The 22,413-nt window shown below is 40.4% G+C and overlaps 1 long non-coding RNA gene across 1 annotated transcript in view; it reads right to left on the reverse strand.

Moving 5' to 3' along the window:
- LOC144379939 (uncharacterized) overlaps positions 1-8,797 on the reverse strand; it is a 200,798-nt gene extending 192,001 nt beyond the window's left edge. Inside the window, exon 1 of the long non-coding RNA XR_013443503.1 lies at positions 8,141-8,797. This is a non-coding gene — a long non-coding RNA (uncharacterized LOC144379939). The remainder of the gene's footprint in view (positions 1-8,140) is intronic.
- Positions 8,798-22,413: the final 13,616 nt, after the last annotated feature.

Raw genomic sequence — 22,413 nt, forward strand, 5'->3', positions numbered from 1 at the left:
TTTTATAATTTTTTATTGATGTTGGTAAGGTAATTTATTTTCCATTCTTCCTAGTTTCATGATATACACTTCCTTTAACAGAAAACACAAACCTTGCCTCAGCCAAGCTAAATGGAAAAAGAGGTTGCCATGCTTTGGCCAAGCCAGGGTCACTAGCTGGGGGACCTGAAATTCCTGAAGCTGGAGCTGTGGAGGTAGCTTCCCCAAGCAGTGGGAAAGAGGGAGGAATTCCTGCAGCTGGGGGCTGAGGATTGGGGTGGGAGGAGGGATAGGATAAAGAAAGTGGGAGGAAGCCAGGAAGCAGGGGAATCTAAAGCAGGAGGGCTGTGCCCCTGCCCACCTGACCTGACCTGCTCTTCCTCCTTCATCTTTGCCTTTCCCTCAACCCTCCACCCAACCACACAGCATGCTCTGAACCTGCCACCTCCTGAATATTCTCAGATCTTCCACCTCTCTCCGCCACCTGGTCCCAGACACTGTTCTCTCTCCTATGAACCAGTTCAAGTGCAGGCTCCATATAGGCCAGACAGATCTCTTAAGAACAAGTCTTATCACACACGCCCCTGCTTGAAAGCTTTCAGTAGCTTTCCACACACCTTGAAAATACCCAAACTTCCTTTGCTGACTGGTTGCACACGACCTGGTCCCTGCCCACCTCCACCCACCCATCTTGCATTCTCTTTTCCAGACCCCATGCAAGCCTTCTCTCAGTTCCCCAGACACACCAAGCTTTCTGTCTTTGAGACTTTTGTGCCACTCCTGCCCAAGGAACCCTGACCACATCTGGTTCATCATTCTCACCTCAGCTGGATCTGTGCCAGCCACTTAATCTAAAGCACAGTCCCCCGATTGTTTCATTCCTAGTTCCTATCAAAACATGTAATAAGGGGCGCCTGGGTGGCTCAGTCATTAAGCGTCTGCCTTCGGCTCAGGGTCCTGGGATCGAGCCCAGCATCAGGCTCCCTGCTCAGCTGGAAGCCTACTTCCTCTCCCACTCCCCCTGCTTATGTTCCCTCTCTTGCTGTGTCTCTCTCTGTCAAATAAATAAACAAAATCTTTAAAAAAAAACGTGTAACGATGTTGCTTATGTTTGTTTACTTGGTTAATGGTCTCCCACATAAGAAGGTAAGCTCTATAAGGCAGGAACCGTGTTTCTCATCTTTACCACCACATCCCAGCACTGACTCATCACCTCCCATACAGCAGATGCCGCAAGACCAAGGATTTGGTGCTGAGGGAAAGGTGGCAGAGACTCTCCTACTGCCCTGTGAAAAATCACCATGAGGTTACACCCACTGCAGCCCCCACCACTACCCCCGAAGTCCAGGGAAGCTAGAAAAAGATACAGACACTGTGGTCATGAGGCAGGCAATGTTACACAGCAGGGATGAGAACCAAAAGCTGGAAAGAGAAACATTCCAGGAGGGTAGAGAGAAGCCCTAGAAGTCAGCTCCAGGAGAAGACACCTGACCCACCCAAACGATCCCCCAATCCACAAGTCCACATTTATGATTGCACCTTAGGCCAGAGGAGTGTGGGGTCAAAATGGGAGCATTTTTAATGTTCTCCTGCTCTCAGATGGGGCAATTCATGGGCAACGAGGGCAGAATCTGGGCAGCCAAAAGAAACGGGCTTCTGTATAAATGGGTATAATACCTATCTCAGCAGATCACTGTGAAGATTAAATGCTATAATATATAGAAAGCAGCTAGCACCTTACCAGGCATAGAGTAGATGCTCTTAATCCCATCCTCCCATTCCCCCACCTCCCAAGAAGAAAGACTGGGGACACATGCTGCATGATCCCTCTCCCTGCCTCCTCCACGTCTACCCTAAACTGTGATATCTGGGTGGGAAACAGCTTCGGGCTGCAGATGCTATGACAGCGTTGCTTAAATTGAATTACACTGAAATCAGAGAAGCCTTCAGCTCTCCCAGGGAGTTCAGAAGTGTTCACCCTGAGAGTAACTGCACACTGCCACAGGAAAAGGCATTCAAGTTGATAAGAAGTCATTCGGATCACCATCTAAGGCAGCTTTGGCCTTTGAAATAAACTCATTCCTTATTAGCACACACTTGGGATTTCTAGGACTGAATATTATTTCTATTACACAAAGCCCATTTTGAAGACATTTTTTTCATGTTGTCAGGGTCCTATGTAATTTCATCTCTCCACAGTGTTACTCTTCCACATATATAGAGCCATAGGTCCTGATGAGAAAGGAAAAGAGACAGAAAATGAGCAGGAGTCATTGATCCAACCAGAGTTAAAATCAGGGCACTAGTACATATGATGGACAACAGGATTGAGAGCCTGCTAGCCATAAAACAGTGTTTAGACTTTTCCTGAAAGCAACAGGAAGCCACTGAAGCCAAATCAGGATTTAAAATAGGAAGTGACTGATAAATTGTCTTTTTAGAACACTCACTTTCATTATAATGTAAAAGATAGACATGGAGTTGGAGGGTAAGGAAGAGTAGTGAAGAAACTATTCAATAGAGGGGCACCTGGGTAGCTCAGTCAGTAAGCCCCTGACTCTTGATTTTGGCTCAGGTCATGATCTTGGGGTGGTGAGATCAAGCCCAAGTCAGGCTCTGTGCTGGGCGCGGAGAACCTGCTGAAGATTCTCTCTCACTCCCTCTGCCCCTCACCCCGATGTGTGCATGCTCTCTCTCTAAAAAAAAAAAAAGAAAGAAAGAAAGAAAGAAACTATTCAATAGACAATAATACTGTACTATAAACATGTAATGTGATCAAAATTGTCACAATGGCAATCATACTACAATGCATAAATGTATCAAAGTGACACACTGTATACCTTAAATTTATACAATGTTTTTTTAAAAAAGATTTTATTTATTTATTTGAGAGAGAGACAGAGAGAGACAAGTGAGAAGAGGGGCAGAGAGAGAAGACTACCCGCTGAGCAGGAAGCCTGACACGGGGCTTGATCCCAGGACACTGAGATCATGACCTGAGCCAAAGGCAGATGCTAAACCAATTGAGCCACCCAGGTGCCCCAAATTTACACAATGTTACATGTCAAATTTATCCAAAAAATTTGGAAAGAAAAAAATTTTAATTAAAAACTTGCATAAATGAAATGTTTCAGATCATGCTTTCAAAATATTTTATAATATTTTATAATAAATTTTTAAACATAAAAAGAAACTATTCAAACATTTATCCAATTTAGATATGATACCCCCAAAATACAAAAGATAAAAGAAAAAAGTAGGAAAACTGAACATAAAAATTAAAAACTTCTGTGCCTCAAAGGACAACATGAAGAAAATGAAAAGACAAGCCACAGAATGGAAGAAAATATTTGCAAATCATGTATCTGATAAGAGACTTTCCTCAAGAATATAAAAAGAACTCTTACAACTCGACAACTCAACAATAAAAAGACAAATAACCCAATTAAAAACTGGGCAAGGGACTTGGATAGACATTTCTCTACAGAAGATGTACAAATGACCAATAAGCACATGAAAAGATGCTGATCATCATTAGTCTTTAGGGAAATGCAAATCAAAACCATAATGGGATTTACTTCACACCCACTAAGAGGTTATAATCAAAAAGAAAAATGACAAGTATTAGTGAGGATATAGATTAATTGGAACCCTCATAAATTGCTGGTAGGAATGTTAAATGGTGCAATCACTTTGAAAAACAGGTTGGCAGGTCCTCAAAAAAGTTGAACAAAGAGTTACCATATAATCCAGTAATTCTACTCCATTCCACCTGAGAGAACTGAAAGCGTATTTTCACACAAAGACCTATACAAAAATGTTCATAGCAGCATTATCCATAATGGCCAAACAGTGGAAACAATCCAAATGTGTATCATACTGATGAATGGAAAACATTGTGGTAGATCCATACAGTAGAATATTACACAGCCATAAAATAGAATGAAATACTGATACATAGTACAACATGGATGAATGTTGAAAACATAATGCTAAGTGAGAGAAGCCAGTCACAAAAGATCCCATATTGTATTATCTCTTTATATTAATGTCCAGAATAGACAGAAAGTAGATTAGTGTTTGCCTGTGACTGAGGGGAGGAGGGAATGTGGAGTGACTGCTAACAGGGATGGGTTTTTTGGTGAGGGGTGGATAAAAATGTTCTGGAATTAGTGTTAATTGACTCATGACTTTGTGAATATACTAAAAACTACCAAATTGTACACTCTAAAAGGGTGAACTTTATGGTATGTGAATTACATCTCAAAGCTGTTATTAAAAAATAAAAAACATTCACTCAATAAATAAATCTCCAGGCACTGTTCTAGGCAGTGAGGGAACAGTGAACAAAACTGACACAAATTCCTGCTCTCATGGAGCTAACATTCCAATGGAATAATCCTAATGAGAGATCATGAGGGTCTTAATAAATTAATGGCAGAGAAGTAGATGGATTTAAGAGAGGTTCTGAAGCAACAATCAAGATGGCATGCTGACCAACTGGGACAGGAGGGATGTCTGAGATCACCCTCTTCCAGGTCCCACAGTAATTCCTATTGCCATGCCCCTGGCCACCAGGATCACTGTTCCTCACCTTAAAAGCACTGGAAAATTGGACAAAGTGCTCTTTATAAACCAGAAATTTCAGGGATCTCTGAAAGATAAAAGACAGAGAAGATATGGTTTGAAAGAGAAAACTCAACCTTGAAAGGATTTGGTGCATAAAAGCAGACAGGACCCTAAGGCTACTCAAACCTCAGCAGTGATGGACCCCAAGAACAGGAGAGTGTTGGGAGAGAACTCTCCATGGGTCTCCCACATTTCTGCATGTCTTATAAACAGAGACACTGACAGCTTTTGTTCCAGACTATCCTAGTCAAACAAAGGATGCTTGAATAGAGAATAGCCTTAGAAGACAGAGATAGTGTCTCCCTCCAGGAACAGAGAGCAAGTTTGGTTGCTGTCCAGTACAATAAAAATAATGTCCCCCCTTAGGGGCAAAGACTGAGCAAATTTGCTTGTAGCCCATTATAAAAGACTGGGGTTCCCTAAGCATAGGGTCCTTTAGCTTTGACACCAACCCACTGCATTGGCAGCATCCATCTGAACCAGCTTTGCACCCCTGTGGGACTTGGGGTGGGGGGAAGCAAGGGGAACCGACATAACAATGGAAGCTTATGCTGCTTTCTGAGCCCCAAGTAGTAAAGTCCTTTGTCTCTGAGTTAGGAGTCTCGTGTCTTCTGCAGCATCCATGAGACTTTGGCAGGCTCACTTGTGAGCTTACAAGTCAGGTAAAATCTTGGACCTTCCTAGTTCTTGACGGAGAGGCCTTGAGGTGATCATCTGGGTAAATGGTCAGGGAAACCAAAGAAAGAGCAGCCAGATGGGTCATCCTCTCCTTCATCTCTTAACCTGCTAGTACCAGGCAGTGATATCTGGCCCAAGTAGGGGTCAGTGAGGGAGACCACAAAAGAACGATAGCACAGAGGGTCTGGAGACTCCTAAGAAAAATGGTAAGCTCCCACCAACAGAGACTAACAAGCGACACATCCTCTGAACAGCACCATCCCCCACATAACCACAAAGTGCAGTTATAAAACTCAGCATCCACAGGTTGACTTAACCTCAGATAAGGGAAAGAGAAAAGGAAGGGAAAAAATGCAAGGGATAGCTTTCCTTTACACCTGCAATAAGTAATTAGAAAATGTAATAGAAAAAGAAAATATGCTCTTCATGAAAGCAACACAAAACAAAACAACAATAAAATAAATACCATAAGAATCAATCTAAGAAGAAATTCATAAGACCTCTATGGACAAAGCTTTAATACTTTGATATTAAAAAACTAAACAAGGGCACCTGGCTGGCTCAGTCAGTAGAGCATGCCACTCTTGATCTCAGGGTTGTAGGTTCGAGCCCCACATTGGGTGTAGACATTACTTAAAACTAAAATCTTTTTTAAAAAAATTTAAACCTAAATAAATTGTTAGATGTACTGTTCTTACATGGGAAGATTTTAAATTATAAGGACATCAGTACCCTCAAATTAACCTATTAACAATGTACTCTCACTCAAAATCATAATATGCTTTTTAAAAAAGCTAATAAGGTGACTATAAATTCATCTCAAGGAAAACATTTGCAGAAGAGTCAAGACAATTTTGAAAGAGAAGACTAATGAGCTAACTTGCCCTATCAGACATCAAAAAGTTAATAATAAAAATAGTTTCATAATTAGGAGAAATATATCACAGATTAATGCACATAACAGTCTAGAAGCAGACCAACAAATATGGGGAGAATTTTATATAAAATAAAGATACCAATTCAAATAAATAGAGAAACGTTTCATTATTCAACAATGGTGTAGAGACAACTGGCTATCCATTTAAAAAAAAAAAAAACAAAGACAAAATCTTCATGCACAATATTAATTTAACTTTTTTTTCAACAAATCAAACACCTAAAGGTAAAAAGCGGGAAATTTTACAAAGTCACTAGAAAAAATAATTAAATATATATTAATAAAATTGGTAAGGGAAAAATCCTATCAAATAAAGTGAGATCAAAATGTAAAATCTCTGCATGACAAAAGATATCATAAGGTAAAAGTGAAACAACAGATTTGAGAAAATAATTAGCAAGGGTTAATATCCATAATAAAAAAATTTCTACAAATCACTGGAAGAAAGTCCACATAATGGAAAACTACACAAAGGATAGAACTGGGGAAGGTAATGTACAAGATGAGCCTAGGTTATCTTGTGTCAGGAAGTAAGGAAGTGCTTGTTGGTGGGAATGCAAATTGATGCAGCCACAATAGAAAACAGTATGGAGGTCCCTCAAAAAATTAAAAATAGAATTATCAAATGATCCAGTAATCCCACTACAGGGTATTTACCCAGAGAAAACAAAAATACTAATCCAAAAGTATACACACACCCATATGTTTCTAACAGCATTTTTTACAATAGCCAAGATATGGAAGCAAACCAAGTGTCCATCCATAGATGAATGAATAAAGTATATGTGGTACACACACACACACACAAAGGAATATTACTCAGACATAAAAAAAATAAAACCTTGCCATTTGTAAGAAAATGGATGAAGCTAAAGGGTATAATGTTAAGTGAAATAAGTCAGTCAGAAAAAGACAAATACCATATGATTTCACTCAAGACACAAAACAAATAAACAAACAAAGGAAAAAAGAGACCAAAAAACAAAAAACAAACAAACAAAAAAACCCAGATCTTAAATACAGAGAAAAGGTAGTTGCCAGAAGGGAAGTGGGTGAGGGAATGCATGAAATAGATAAAGGGGATTAAGAGTACACTTATCTTGATAAGCACTGAGAAGTCTATAGAATTGTTGAATCATTATAGTGTACACCTGAAATTAATGTAACACTGTATATTAACTATACCTCCATTAAAAAAGTAAAGAAAGTGCTCCAAAATAAAATGATGGAGACATATCAAAAAGACACAAGAGACAATTTGAAGAAGCTCCAAATCTGAACAATTTTAGCATCAAAACAAAAAGGTAGTAATAAGTTATAACCCAATGAATAAAATAAGAATGTGCACATCCGGGGGCAGAGCAAGATGGCGGAGGAGTAGGAGACCTGGATTTCCTCTCCTCTCAGGAATTCAGCTGGATAGGGATCAAACCAATCTGAACACCTACGAACTCAACAGGAGATTGTAGAAAAGAAGAGCAACAACTCTCTGAACAGAAAAGCGACCACTTTCTGGAAGGTAGGACGTGCGGAGAAGTGAATCTGAGGCGATATTCCGGAGGATAGACAGCGGGGGAGGGGCCTCCGTCGGCCGCTTCTGGTAAGTGATAGAGCCACGGAGCACAAAATCGGAACTTTTAGAAGTCTGCTCCGCTGAGGGAGGTCACTCCGGTGGCGAAGTGGGGGGTGGAACCCTCGCGGGACAGTGTGGTCTCAGGACCCTCGGGGTCACAGAAAGACCGGGGGTGCCTGAGTGTGGCAGAGCTCCCAGGTATCAGAGCGGGGAAGCCGGCTGCAGAGACAGAGCCCAGGCGCGGGCTCTCAGCTCGGGGTTGCCATAAACCATGATCCGCGGCACAGTCGGGCCACTGCTCCTCCAGCAGGGACCCAACAAGCGGCAGATCCAGGGAGACTCACCTTCTTCCCCCGGGAGGAGAGGCGCAGGAGCACACCGCAGAAATCTGCTGGGTTTGGAGACTCCACACGGGGTCGGGTGCCAGATATAGAAACGCAGGGTCACAGGCCAGGTGAACACGGAATGTGGCCGGAGACCGGGGAGACAGGAGTGACTGGTGGCTTTCCTCTGGGGGCTCACTGAGGATCGGGGCCCCGAGTTCTCGGCTCCTCCGGGGCAGAGATTGGGAGGCTGCCATTTTCACTCTCCGCCACCAAAGCTGTACGGAAAGCTTGAAGGGAACAAAAGCTCCGGAGAGCAAACCCGAGCAGATTACTTAGTCTGGACCGGGCAAGGGCGGGGCAATTCCGCCTCCCGCAGACTTTTGGAAACCACGGCAACAGGCCCCTCCCCCAGAAGATCAGCGAGAACAGCCAGCCAAGACCAAGTTTACCGATCAATGAGAACAGCAGAACTCCAGCGCTAGGGGAATAATGCACATAGAATTCATGGCTATTTTACCATGATTCTTTAGTCTTTCAAAGTTTTTTTTTTTTAACTGTCTTTTTTTTTTTTTGAATTTTTCTTTTTCTCTTTTTCAACCAACATCTTATCAATCCCTTTTTTAAAAAAAACATTTTTAGTTTTCATTTTTATTTTTCATTTTTAGAGTCATATTCTATCCCTTCATAGTAGTTACCCTTATTTTTGGCATATATATATAAGTTGTTCTCTCTTTAAAATTTTGAGATAGTTTCTTCTAACAGATCAAAATATACCCTAAATCTCTATTGTATGCTTTTTTTCTACTCCCCTGCTTGATCACATTCTCTCCCTTTTTTACTCTCTCTTTTTTTTAAATCCTCTTCTTTCTTTTTTCAAACAACTTCTTATCAATTCCTTTTATAAAATTTTTTATAATTTCCATCTTTACAGTCATATTCTATCCCTTCATCATATCAACCCTTATTTTTGTACATATATAAGTTTTTCTTTCTTTAAAATTTTGGGAGGCCCTTTCTTCTAAGAGACCAAATACACCCAAAATCTAGTGTGTGGCACTGATCTATATACCAGCCTGATCATATTTGATCACATTCTGTTTTTTCTGTCTTTTTCTGTTTTGGTTTGTTTTTATCTTTATCTTTTTCTTTTCCTTTTTTTTTTTCTTTTTCTTTTTTCTCTCTTTCCCTTTCTTTTCGCACTGCTTCAGGTCTTTTCTGATTTGTTTAGAGTATATTTTCTGGGAACGTTGTTACCCTGTTAGCATTTTGTTCTCTCATTAATCTATTCTCCTCTGGACAAAATGACAAGACGGAAAAAATCACCTCAACAAAAAGAACAAGAGGTAGTACGACTGCCAGGGACCTACTCAATACGGACATTAGTACGATGTCAGATCTAGAGTTCAGAATCATCACTTTAAAGATACTAGCTGGGCTTGAAAAAAGCATGGAAGTTATTAGAGAAACCCTGCTGGAGAAGTAAAAGAACTAAAATCTAACCAAGTCGAAATCAAAAGGGCTATTAATGAGGTGCAATCAAATATGGGGGCGCTAACTGCTAGGATAAATGAGGCAGAAGAGGGAATCAGTGAGATAGAAGACCAAATGATGGAAAATAAAGAAGCTGAGAAAAAGAGAGATAAACAACTACTGGATCACGAGGGCAGAATTTGAGAGATAAGTGATACCATAAGACGAAACAACATTAGAATAATTGGGATCCCAGAAGAAGAAGAAAGAGAGAGAGGAGCAGAAGGTATAATGGAGCAAATTATAGCAGAGAACTTCCCTAATTTGGGGAAGGAAACAGGCATCAAAATCCAGGAAGCACAGAGAACTCCTCTCAAAATCAATAAAAATAGGTCAACACCCTGACATCTAATAGTAAAACTTACAAGTCTCAGAGACAAAGAGAAAATCCTGAAAGCAGCTCGGGAGAAGAGATATGTAACCTACAATGGCAGAAACATTAGATTGGCAACAGACCTATCCACAGAGACCTGGCAGACCGGAAAGGACTGGCAGGATATATTCAGAGCACTAAATGAGAAAAATATGAAGCCAAGAATACTATATCCAGCTAGGCTGTCATTGAAAATAGCAGGAGAGATAAAAACCTTCCAGGACAAACAAAAACTAAAGGAATTTGCAAACACGAAACCAGCCCTACAAGAAATATTGAAAGGGGTACTCTAAGCAAAGAGAGAACCTGAAAGCAACATAGACCAGAAAGGAACAGAGACAATATACAGTAACAGTCACCTTACAGGCAATACAATGGCACTAAATTCCTATCTTTCAATAGTTACCCTGAATGTAAATGGGCTAAATCCCCAATCAAAAGACACAGGCTATCAGATTGGATTAAAAAACAAGACCCATCGATATGCTGTCTGCAAGAGACTCATTTTAGACCCAAAGACACCTCCAGATTTAAAGTGAGGGGGTGGAAAACCATTTACCATGCTAAGGGACACCAAAAGAAAGCTGGGGTGGCAATCCTTATATCAGAAAAATTAGATTTTAAACCAAAGACTGTAATAAGAGATGAGGAAGGACACTATATCCTACTTAAAGGGTCTATCCAACAAGAAGATCTAACAATTGTAAATATCTATGCCCCTAACATGGGAGCAGCCAATTATATAAGGCAATTAATAACAAAAGCAAAGAAACACATCGACAACAATACAATAATAGTGGGGGACTTTAACACCCCCCCTCACTGAAATGGACAGATCGTTTAAGCAAAAGATCAACGAGGAAATAAAGACTTTAACTGACACACTGGACCAAATGGACTTCACAGACATATTCAGAACATTCCATCCCAAAGCAACAGAATACACATTCTTCTCTAGTGCCCATGGAACATTCTCCAGAATCGATCACATCCTAGGTCATAAATCAGGTCTCAACTGGTACCAAAAGATTGGGATCATTCCCTGCCTATTTTCAGACGACAATGCTTTGAAACTAGAACTCAATCACAAGAGGAAAGTCAGAAAGAACTCAAATACATGGAGGCTAAACAGCATCCTACTAAAGAATGAATGGGTCAACCAGGAAATTAAAGAAGAATTTAAAAAATTCATGGAAACCAATGAAAATGAAAACACAACTATTCAAAATCTTTGGGATGCAGCAAAGGCAGTCCTAAGAGGAAAGTATATAGCAATACAAGCCTTTCTCAAGAAACAAGAAAGGTCTCAAGTACACAACCTAACCCTACACCTAAAGGAGCTGGAGAAAGAACAGCAAATAAAGCCTAAACCCAGCAAGAGAAGAGAAATAATAAAGATCAGAGCAGAAATCAATGAAATAGAAACCAAAAGAACAGTAGAACAGATCAACGAAACTAGGAGCTGGTTCGTTGAAAGAATTAACAAGATTGATAAACCCCTGGCCAGACTTATCAAAAAGAAAAGAGAAATGACCCAAATCAACAAAATCATGAATGAAAGAGGAGAGATCACAACCAACACCAAAGAAATACAAACAATTCAAGAACATATTATGAGCAACTCTATGCCAGCAAATTAGATAACCTGGAAGAAATGGATGCATTCCTAGAGATGTATCAACTACCAAAACTGAACCAGGAAGAAATAGAAAACCTGAACAGACCTATAACCACTAAGGAAATTGAAGCAGTCATCAAAAATCTCCCAACAAACAAAAGCCCAGGGCCAGATGGGTTCCCAGGGGAATTCTACCAAACATTTCAAGAAGAATTAATACCTATTCTTCTGAAACTGTTCCAAAAAATAGAAATGGAAGGAAAACTTCCAAACTCGTTTTATGAGGCCAGCATTACCTTGATCCCCAAACCAGACAAAGACCCCATCAAAAAGGAGAATTACAGACCAATATCCCTGATGAACATGGATGCAAAAATTCTCACCAAAATACTAGCCAATAGGACCCAACAGTACATTAAAAGGATTATTCACCACGACCAAGTGGGATTTATCCCTGGGCTGCAAGGTTGGTTCAACATCCACAAATCAATCAATGTGATACAATACATTAATAAAAGAAAGAACAAGAATCATATGATCCTCTCAATAGATGCAGAAAAAGCATTTGACAAAGTACAGCATCCTTTCTTGATCAAAACTCTTCAGAGTATAGGCATAGAGGGTACATACCTCAATATCATAAAAGCCATATATGAAAAGCCTACAGCGAATATCATTCTCAATGGGGAAAAACTGAGAGCTTTCCCCCTAAGGTCAGGAACATGGCAGGGATGTCCACTATCACCACTGCTATTCAACATAGTATTAGAAGTCCTAGCCACAGCAATCAGACAACAAAAAGAAATAAAAGGCATCCAAATCGGCAGAGAAGAAGTCAAACTCTCACTGTTTGCAGACGATATGATACTTTATGTGGAAAACCCAAAAGACTCCACCCCAAAACTGCTAGAACTCATACAGGAATTCAGTAAAGTGGCAGGATATAAAATCAATGCACAGAAGTCAGTGGCATTCCTATACACCAACAACAAGACAGAAGACAGAGAAATTAAGGAGTCTATCCCATTTACAATTGCACCCAAAACCATAAGATACCTAGGCATAAATCTAACCAAAGAGGCAAAGGATCTGTACTCAGAAAACTATAAAATACTCATGAAAGAAATTGAGGAAGACACAAAGAAATGGAAAAACGTTCCATGCTCATGGATTGGAAGAACAAATATTGTGAAGATGTCAATGCTACCTAGAGCAATCTACACATTCAATGCAATCCCCATCAAAATACCATCCACTTTTTTCAAAGAAATGGAACAAATAATCCTAAAATTTGTATGGAACCAGAAAAGACCCCAAATAGCCAGAGGAATGTTGAAAAAGAAAAGCAAAGCTGGAGGCATCACAATTCCGGACTTCCAGCTCTATTACAAAGCTGTCATCATCAAGACAGTATGGTACTGGCACAAAAACAGACACATAGATCAATGGAACAGAAGAGAGAGCCCAGAAATGGACCCTCAACTCTATGGTCAACTCATCTTCGACAAAGCAGGAAAGAATGTCCAATGGAAAAAAGTCTCTTCAACAAATGGTGTTGGGAAAATTGGACAGCCACATGCAGAAGAATGAAACTGGACCATTTCCTTACACCACACACAAAAATAGACTCCAAATGGTTGAAAGACCTAAATGTGAGACAGGAATCCATCAAAATCCTAAAGGAGAACACAGGCAGCAACCCCTTCGATCTCAGCCACAGCAACTTCTTCCTGGAAACATCGCCAAAGGCAAGGGAAGCAAGGGCAAAAATGAATTATTGGGACTTCATCAAGATAAAAAGCTTTTGCAAAGCAAAGGAAACAGTCAACAAAACCAAAAGACAACCGACAGAATGGGAGAAGATATTTGCAAATGACATATCAGATAAAGGGCTAGTATCCAAAATCTATAAAGAACTTATCAAACTCAACACCCAAAGAACAAAGAATCCAATCAAGAAATGGGCAGAAGACATGAACAGACATTTTTCCAAAGAAGACATCCAAATGGCCAACAGACACATGAAAAAGAGCTCAATATCGCTCGACATCAGGGAAATCCAAATCAAAACCTCAATGAGATACCACCTCACACCAGTCAGAATGGCTAAAATTAACAAGTCAGGAAATGACAGATGTTGGCGGGGATGCAGAGAAAGGGGAACCCTCCTATACTGTTGGTGGGAATGCAAGCTGGTGCAGCCACTCTGGAAAACAGTATGGAGGTTCCTCAAAAAGTTGAAAATAGAACTACCATATGATCCAGCAATTGCACTACTGGGTATTTACCCCAAAGATACAAAAGTAGGGATCTGAAAGGGTATGTGCACCCCGATGTTTATAGCAGCAATGTCCACAATAGCCAAACTGTGGAAAGAGCCAAGATGTCCTTCGACAGATGAATGGATAAAGAAGATGTGGTATATATATACAATGGAATATTATGCAGCCATCAAAAGGAATGAGATCTTGCCATTTGCAACGACGTGGATGGAACTGGAGGGTATTATGCTGAGCGAAATAAGTCAAACAGAGAAAGACATGTATCATATGACCTCACTGATATGAGGAATTCTTAATCTCAGGAAACAAACTGAGGGTTGCTGGAGTGGGGGGTGGGGTGGGAGGGATGGGGTGACTGGGTGATAGACACTGGGGAGGGTGTGTGCTCTGGTAAGCGCTGTGAATTGTGCAAGACTGTTGAATCTCAGATCTGTACCTCTGAAACAAATAATGCAATATATGTTAAGAAGAAAAAAAGAAGAAGAAGAAGATAGCAGGAGGGGAAGAATGAAGGGGGGGAAATTGGAGGGGTAGACGAACTATGAGAGATGATGGACTCTGAAAAACAAACTGAGGGTTCTAGAGGGGAGGGGGGTGGGAGGATGGCTTAGCCTGGTGATGGGTATTGAGGAGGGCATGTTCTGCATGGAGCACTGGGTGTTATGCACAAACAATGAATCATGGAACACTACATCTAAAACTAATGATGTAATGTATGGGGATTAACATAACAATTAAAAAAAAAAAAAGAATGTGCACATCCATACTGATAATGTCTGGATAGATGGATGGATGGAAAGGGACAGAGAGGAAACTTCCTCTCAATACAGTGCCAAGCAGAAAAGTCACCATTTTGCTACCATAACAGTAAAATTGTATCAGTCAGAAAATATCAATGAATGCTAAATATAGGAGGAGGGGTTTGATGAAGAACAAAACTTATACATTCTCAAAGTCTCTATACACAAATTAATTACACAAGAAAAAACAGTAAATGTACAGTGAAAAAACATTTTGGTGAAAGACAACATCTTAACCAACCAATGAAAATTAATATCATCAGCAGACTTCTGGCTATGATTAAGATTGGCAAATCTCTCCACTCCCCAAAAAACACCTTTAAAGTTAGACAAAATTGACATAAACAATCATTGCAATCTAAAACTGACAAAAGGCATACAACAATATAAGAAGTTTTTATGATTTTTAAATTGCTGAAATTTGGGTAAGAACAATGGTTATCTGTGGCATTCTGGTCTATGGCTTCTCTCCCTCCTCCTACAAGTGCAATTAATGGAGGTTTATCCAGGGTGGCGCAGGCTGGAACAACCCGCAGCTTTTCTACTGCAATCAAAGGGGGCTCACTAATCTGTAGTGGTAGGTGACAGCCCTGCCCAAAAGCTGCTGGTATAAGTAACAATCTCAGAGGTAAGCAAGCAGGGAGAGCCAAATGCTCTACTAGCCTAAGGCTCTACTCATGTTTGGAATAAGCAAATTCCTGGCTGAACCTCCACATGTGTACAGCAGAGACTAGAGAGAACCCAGTTTTGCCACATACTCCTGGCTAACCCTGAGGCTGTGCACATGCTCAGCAGAGATACAAAAGAGTCCAATGGAATTAAATGCCAGGCACTGGAAAACAGCCTGAACATTAAATCTACTCTCCTACCCACACACATTCATAAACAGAAGATGGAAGCCTTATTGGCTTGAGGTGTTAGAGAATAATATCTGTCTAAGAAGACAACAAAGCTATTCAGAAACAGGGGCAACACCTTGGAAGCAAGTCTTAAAAACAAATAATAAAATTTTTAAAAATATTAATTTTTTTTAAAAAGAGCAGATACATCAGTAGCCACACTGCAAGGGAGAGACATTTCACAGATTAACCCTAGACAAGTTTCTAAACAAAAAGCACACAAACGCACTAAATAGCAACCACAAAAACCTTCCAGAGAAAAAAGTCAGAATCCAGAGATGCTACAATATATTATTTAAATGTTCACTTTTCAACAAAAAATTATGAGACATTCAAAGAAACAAGAAAGTGTGCCCCATTTTTGAGTTGAGGAGGTGGGAAGCAGTTGATAGAAACTGCCTCTATGTGATCCTAGACATTGGATTTAGCAGACAAATATTTCAAAGAGGCTATTACAGATATGTTCAAAAAGCCAAAGGAAACCATAAACAATAAACTAAAATATGGGGCTCCTGGAAGGCTCACTCAGTTAAGCATCTGACTCTTGATTTTGGCTCTCAGGTCATAATCTCAGGATTGTGGGATCGAGCCCCACATCAGGCTCTGCACTCAGCAGGAAATCTGCTTGAGATTCTCTCTCTCCCTCCAGCACGCTCTCTCTCTCTCTTCTTTAACGAATAAATCTTTTTTAAAAATAAACTAAAATGTGACAACAATGAACCAATAAACAGATATAGTCAACTAAAAGAAAAAACCAAAATGGAAATTCTGGAACTGAAAAGTACAATAACTGAAATGAAAAATTCACTAGAGGTACTCAATAACAGAGTCAAGATAACAGAGTACACTACACAGAAGACGGAATCACCGAGTCTGAAAATAGATCAGTACAAATTATCCCATCTGAAAAACAGACAGATTAATGATTTGAAGAAACATGAACAGCATCTCAGAGACCTGTGAGAAAATAGCAAGTGTACCAAAATACATGTAATTTAAGTCCCAGAAGGAGAGGGGAGAAAGGAAAAGGGGGGCAAAATAACTTCTCAAATTTGATAAAAAAGAAAAGAATAATCTAAACATCCAATAAGTTTAATGAACTCCAAGCAGGATAAATACAAAAAGTCCACACCTTGATACATCATAGTCACATTCTTGAAAACCAAACCAAAAGAGAAAATTTTGAAAGCAGCAAAAGAAAAATGACTTGTAAAATGGAGTGAAAATATGATTAACAGCTAATTGCTCATATTAATCAAGAAGGCCAGGGCCGCCTGGGTGGCTCAGTCATTAAGCGTCTGCCTTCGGCTCAGGTCATGATCCCAGGGTCCTGGGATTGAGCCCCGCATCAGGCTCCCTGCTCAGAGGGAAGCCTGCTTCTCCCTCTCCCACTCTGCCTGCTTGTGTTCCCTCTCTCACTGTGTCTCTATCAAATAAATAAATAAAATCTTAAAAAAAAAAAAAAAAAAAAAAGGCAGCCAAAAGGCAGTGGAATGACATATTCAATGCACTGAATGAAAAAAAAAAAAATCTGTCAAACAAGAATTTTATATCCAGCAAAATCATACTACAAAAATGAAAGCAAAATGAAGATATCTCCCCTAAACAAAGACAGAGAATTTATTGCTGGCAGACCTACCTTATAAGAAATACTAAAGCGGATGGGAGGTAAGATGGCAGAGTAGTAGGGGGACCCTGAACTTGCCTCATCCTTCAAATACAGCTAGATCAACATTCAACTATTTTGGACAACTAGGAAGAGGATTGGAGGATTAAGGAAACAATCTACACAGTTGGAGCGTGAGAACCAGGCAGATGCGAGGTTTGAAGCCACGAGGCCAGAAGGGGAGGGAACCCATTTCACAGAGCAAAGTCAGGAAGAGGGAGAAAGTGTCACAGCGGGTTTTGGGTTTCGACAGCATAAAAGCCTCTGAGAGGCGATCCCCTGGGTCACTCAGGGAGCGATCACTCCCCTTCCCAGAGGGCATTAGGAAGAGCGTATTTTGCCTCTCCAAAGACCAAAGGCTAGCCAAGGAATCATTGGGCGAGGCTCAGCAGCAGGGTCAGAGGTGGACACAGAGGGCACAAAACCTCTTAACTTTTCACTGTGAGACACAGTAGGCTTAAACCTCTGTGTGCTCACCTAGCAGCTGCTTTTCTGGGGCTGAACTGAGCAGAGCACAGAGACTCAAGCCGATTGCAGATAATCTGGCCGCTGCTTTTCGCTGTCTGCCACGATAGATTCAAGCCTCTGCGACAGCTTTTCTGGGGCAAAAGGGAGTAGAAGAGTGCAGACGGCTGATAACCTGGTTCCAGCTTTTCACCAAGGGTTACGATAAACTCCAGCCTCTGCACGAGCCCTGTGGGATGGCTTTTTGGGACGGGATGGTCCTGGATCCACCCCGAACCTCTCTGCCAGGGGTTGGGAGGAGGCGCGCACCCTACCAGGCCCTATAACACATGGAGTTTTGAATCCCAGCCACCAGACAGAGATAAAATACAGGAAATCTATGGCTCTGGGCCTGCCGAGGGCATGGGCATAGACAAGTTAGGGCAGGGAACTGAAAAAAAAAAAAAACTGTTTGCTTTTCTAAGAGGGCCTCCTAAACAGCGGTGGCTAGGAATTCCACACCCCAGGGACAAGAGGGCAGGGTGATGCCATATTCTCCCTCCTCCACCACCCCTCCCGCCTCCTGCCCACCAGCACAGCCGGACTCTAGGGAGAAACACAGCGCCTTCAGTGGAGGCTGGAGTCCCCTACACTAAACCCCGCCCCCCTGGCCTGGCAGGGGCATCTGTACAAGGGCAAGTCAGCTTGTGAGCCAGCCCAGCAGGCCTCTCCCCCAGAAAACCAACACAGGCCCCCGCATCGACTAAATCTACTGATTAAAGAAAGCTCCAAAACATCAGCTTTCAGTGGAAATAGGACCAGGCTTGCTACTTTTTTTTTTTTTCTCTTTCCTTAATTTTTAAAATTTTTTTACATTATTTATTCTTCTATTTCTTATTTTTATTCTTTATCCCTTATTTTATATATTTTTTCCTTTTCTCTTTTTGTATCAGGCTTATAATCTTTTGTTCATTTGTTGATTTGTTTGTTTCCTTCTCTTAGTTTTCAGATCAGGCTCCTTTTTTTTTTTAATTTTAAATTTTTTTTTCTCTTCTTTCCCTATTATTCATTGCCTCCTTGTTTCTTATTTCTTAGAATCAGGCTTAAAGTTTATTGTTTGTATGTTGGTATTAATTTTTGTTCTATTTCCTTTTCTCTTGTCTTGGATCAGGCTTGTTTTTGGTTTTTTTGTTTTTCTTTTTATTTTTTCTCCTTTTCTTTTCTATTTTCCTTTACAGGCTTAACTTCACAAATAAATCAAAGCACACCTAGTCAAAGGTCCAAACACTCCCCACTACAAGCAAGGAAGAACTCTGTAGAGAAGGACCAGTGGGAAAGAACAGCCGAAACACAACAGCACAGTGTACACAGCATACACCAAGAAAACGTCCTGAAGTTGTTGTTGTTGTTGTTATTGCTGTTTCTGCTGGGGTTTTTTTCTTTCCTCCTTTCTTTTCTGTACACAATGACTAGAAAGAGAAATTCACTGCAAAAGAAATAACAGGAGGTAGTACTCTCTGCCATTGATTTAATCAATATGGATATAAGTAAGATGTCAAAACTAGAATTGAAAACAACAATTATAAAGATACTAGCTGGGCTTGAAAAAAGCGTAGAAGACACTAAAAAATTGCTTACTATACAAATAAAAGAACTAAAATCTAGGCACCTCTGTGAACATGGCACTGCAAGCAGTGCAGAGCGGGTAGACTGTGGCCAGCAGCCCGCACGTCGGTCGCCTTCACACCTAACCCACCCTGCCTGCCACGGCCAGGGGCTGAGGGCGGGCGCCATCAGGTGCTGTGCAGGGGCTCTGCTCTGCTCTCCACGTAAATTCACAGACAAACATGAATGGATAACAACAGAAAATGGTACTGGAACAGTGAGAATCAGCAATTTTGCACAGGAAGCTTTGGGGGATGTTGTTTACTCTAGTCTGCCTGAAGTTGGGACAAAACTGAACAAACAAGAGGACTTTGGTGCTTTGGAAAGTGTGAAAGCTGCTAGACTAGCTGCTAAACCCTATTCTTCTCCATCAGGAGAAGTAACTGAAATTAATGAAGCTCTTCCAGAAAATCTAGGACTTGTCAACGAATCTTCTTATGAAGATGGTTGGCTGATCAAGAGAGCACTCAGTAGTCCTTCAGAACTGGATGAATTAATGAGTGAAGAAGCGTATGCGAAATACATAAAATCTATTGAGCAGTGAAAATGGAACCCCTAAATAAACTAGTGTGAAACAACTTAATCTAGCATAGTTGTCTTAAATTAGTGGTACACAGAGGATTTAAAATAGCAACTATTGGAGTGTCTGGGTGGCTCAGTCGTTAAGCGTCTGCCTTCGGCTCAGGTCATGATCTCAGGGTTCTGGGATAGAGCCCCACGTCAGGCTCCCTGCTCAGCGGGAAACCTGCTTCTCCCTCTCCCACTCCCCCTGCTTGTGTTCCCTCTCTCACTGTCTCTCTCTCTGTCAAATAAATAAATAAAATCCTTAAAAAAAATAAAAGTAAAAAATAAATAAAATAAAATAGCAACTATTAGCAATACCAGTCGAAAAATAAACTACTTGCAACAATGCTAATGGAAGAAAATACCCCTTAACTTTATAATAATTGCAGAAAAACACAATATGCATCTGTTTTTGCAACACCCACTCTGATTTTTATGTTCCAGTTATGATATTCAGAATCCTGAAATTATCTGTGGTTAAAAACTAGTGATAAAAATTATGTAATTCAAGGATGACATTGTTACCTTCAGCTTTAGGGAATATTGTAACTTCCTTATATCTATCCCTGGATGGGGGTCAAACTACTTAAATAACCTTTCCATTGGAAATAATTTGCAGTAGAGAAAGGTTTGTTAGTTGTATAGTGTCAAATAAAGAACAATACTACCTTAATTTTGCAATATACTGCACTTGCTCATGTTATTTTTATACAATGAAGCAACAGCCTTGCAGGAAGATAAATAGTTTAACAATAAAACATTCAACTTCCTTGTTAATCAAGTTTTTTTGTTTTGCTCTTAATATTTCATTTAGTAACTCTGTTAGTATTTGTGAAAATGCTAATTTTAACTTATGTGAAGTTATTTTTTAATTTTATTTTATTATGTTAATCACCATACATTACATCATTAGTTTTTGATGTAGTGTTCCATGATTCATTGTTTGCATATAACACCCAGTGCTCCATTCAATACGTGCCCTCTTTAATACCCATCACCAGGCTAACCCATCCCCCTATCCCCCTCCCCTCTAGAACCCTCAGTTTGTTTATCAGAGTCCATAGTCTCTCATGGTTCGTCTCCCCCTCCGATTCCCCCCCTTCATCTTACTCTTCCTACTATCTTTCTTTTTTTAACATATAATGTATTATTTGTTTCAGAGGTACAAGTCTGTGATTCAACAGTCTTACACAATTCACAGCGCTCACCATAGCACATACCTTCCCCAATGTCTATCACCCAGCCACCCCATTCCTCCCACCCCCCACCACTCCAGCAACCCTCAGTTTGTTTCCTGAGATTAAGAATTCCTCACATCAGTGAGATCATATGATACATGTCTTTCTCTGATTGACTTATTTCGCTTAGCATAATACCCTCTAGTCACATCCATGTCATTGCAAATGGCAAGATTTCGGTTTTTTGATGGCTGCATAATATTCCATTGTGTATATATACCCCATCTTCTTTATCCATTCATCTGTTGATGGACATCTTTGCTCTTTCCATAATTTGGCTATTGTGGACATCATTGATATAAACATGGGTGCACATACCCCTTCGGATCACTACATTTGTATCTTTGGGGTAAATACTCAGTAGTGCAATTGCTGGGTCGTATGGTAGCTCTATCTTCAACTTTTTGAGGAACCTCCATACTGTTTTCAGAGTGGTTGCACCAGCTTACATTCCCACCAACAGTGTAGGAGGGTTCCCCTTTCTCTGCATCCCCGCCAACATCTGTCGTTTCCTGACTTGTTAATTTTAGTCATTCTGACTGGTGTGAGGTGGTATCTCATTGAGGGTTTTGTATGGATTTCCCTGATTCCGACTGATGTTGAGCACTTTTTCATGTGTCTGTTGGCCATTTGGTTGTCTTCTTTGCAGAAATGTCTTGAATGAACAGAAATGTTCATGTCTTCTGCTCATTTCTTGATTGGATTAATGGTTCTTTGGGTGTTGAGTTTAAGAAGTTCTTTATAGATTTTGGATACTAGCCCTTTATCTAATATGTCATTTGCAAATATCTTCTCCCATTCTGTTGGTTCTCTTTTGGTTTTGTTGACTTTCCTTTGCTGTGCAAAAGCTTTTGATCTTGATGAAGTTCCAATAGTTCATTTTTGCCCTTGCTTCCCTTGCCTTTGGCGATGTTTCTAGGAAGAAGTTGTTGCAGCTGAGGTTGAAGAGGTTGCTGCCTGTGTTCTCCTCTAAGATTTTGATGGACTCCTGTCTCACATTTAGGTCTTTCATCCATTTGGAGTCTATTTTTGTGTGTGGTGTAAGGCAATGGTCCAGTTTCATTCTTCTGCATGTGGCTGTCCAATTTTCCCAACACCATTTGTTGAAGAGACTGTCTTTTTTCCACTGGACATTCTTTCCTGCTTTGTCGAAGATGAGTTGACCATAGAGTTGAGGGTCCATTTCTGAGCTCTCTATTCTGTTCCATTGAT

This window comes from Halichoerus grypus, chromosome 1 (assembly GCF_964656455.1).
Source record: "Halichoerus grypus chromosome 1, mHalGry1.hap1.1, whole genome shotgun sequence".
Lineage (NCBI taxonomy): Eukaryota > Metazoa > Chordata > Mammalia > Carnivora > Phocidae > Halichoerus > Halichoerus grypus.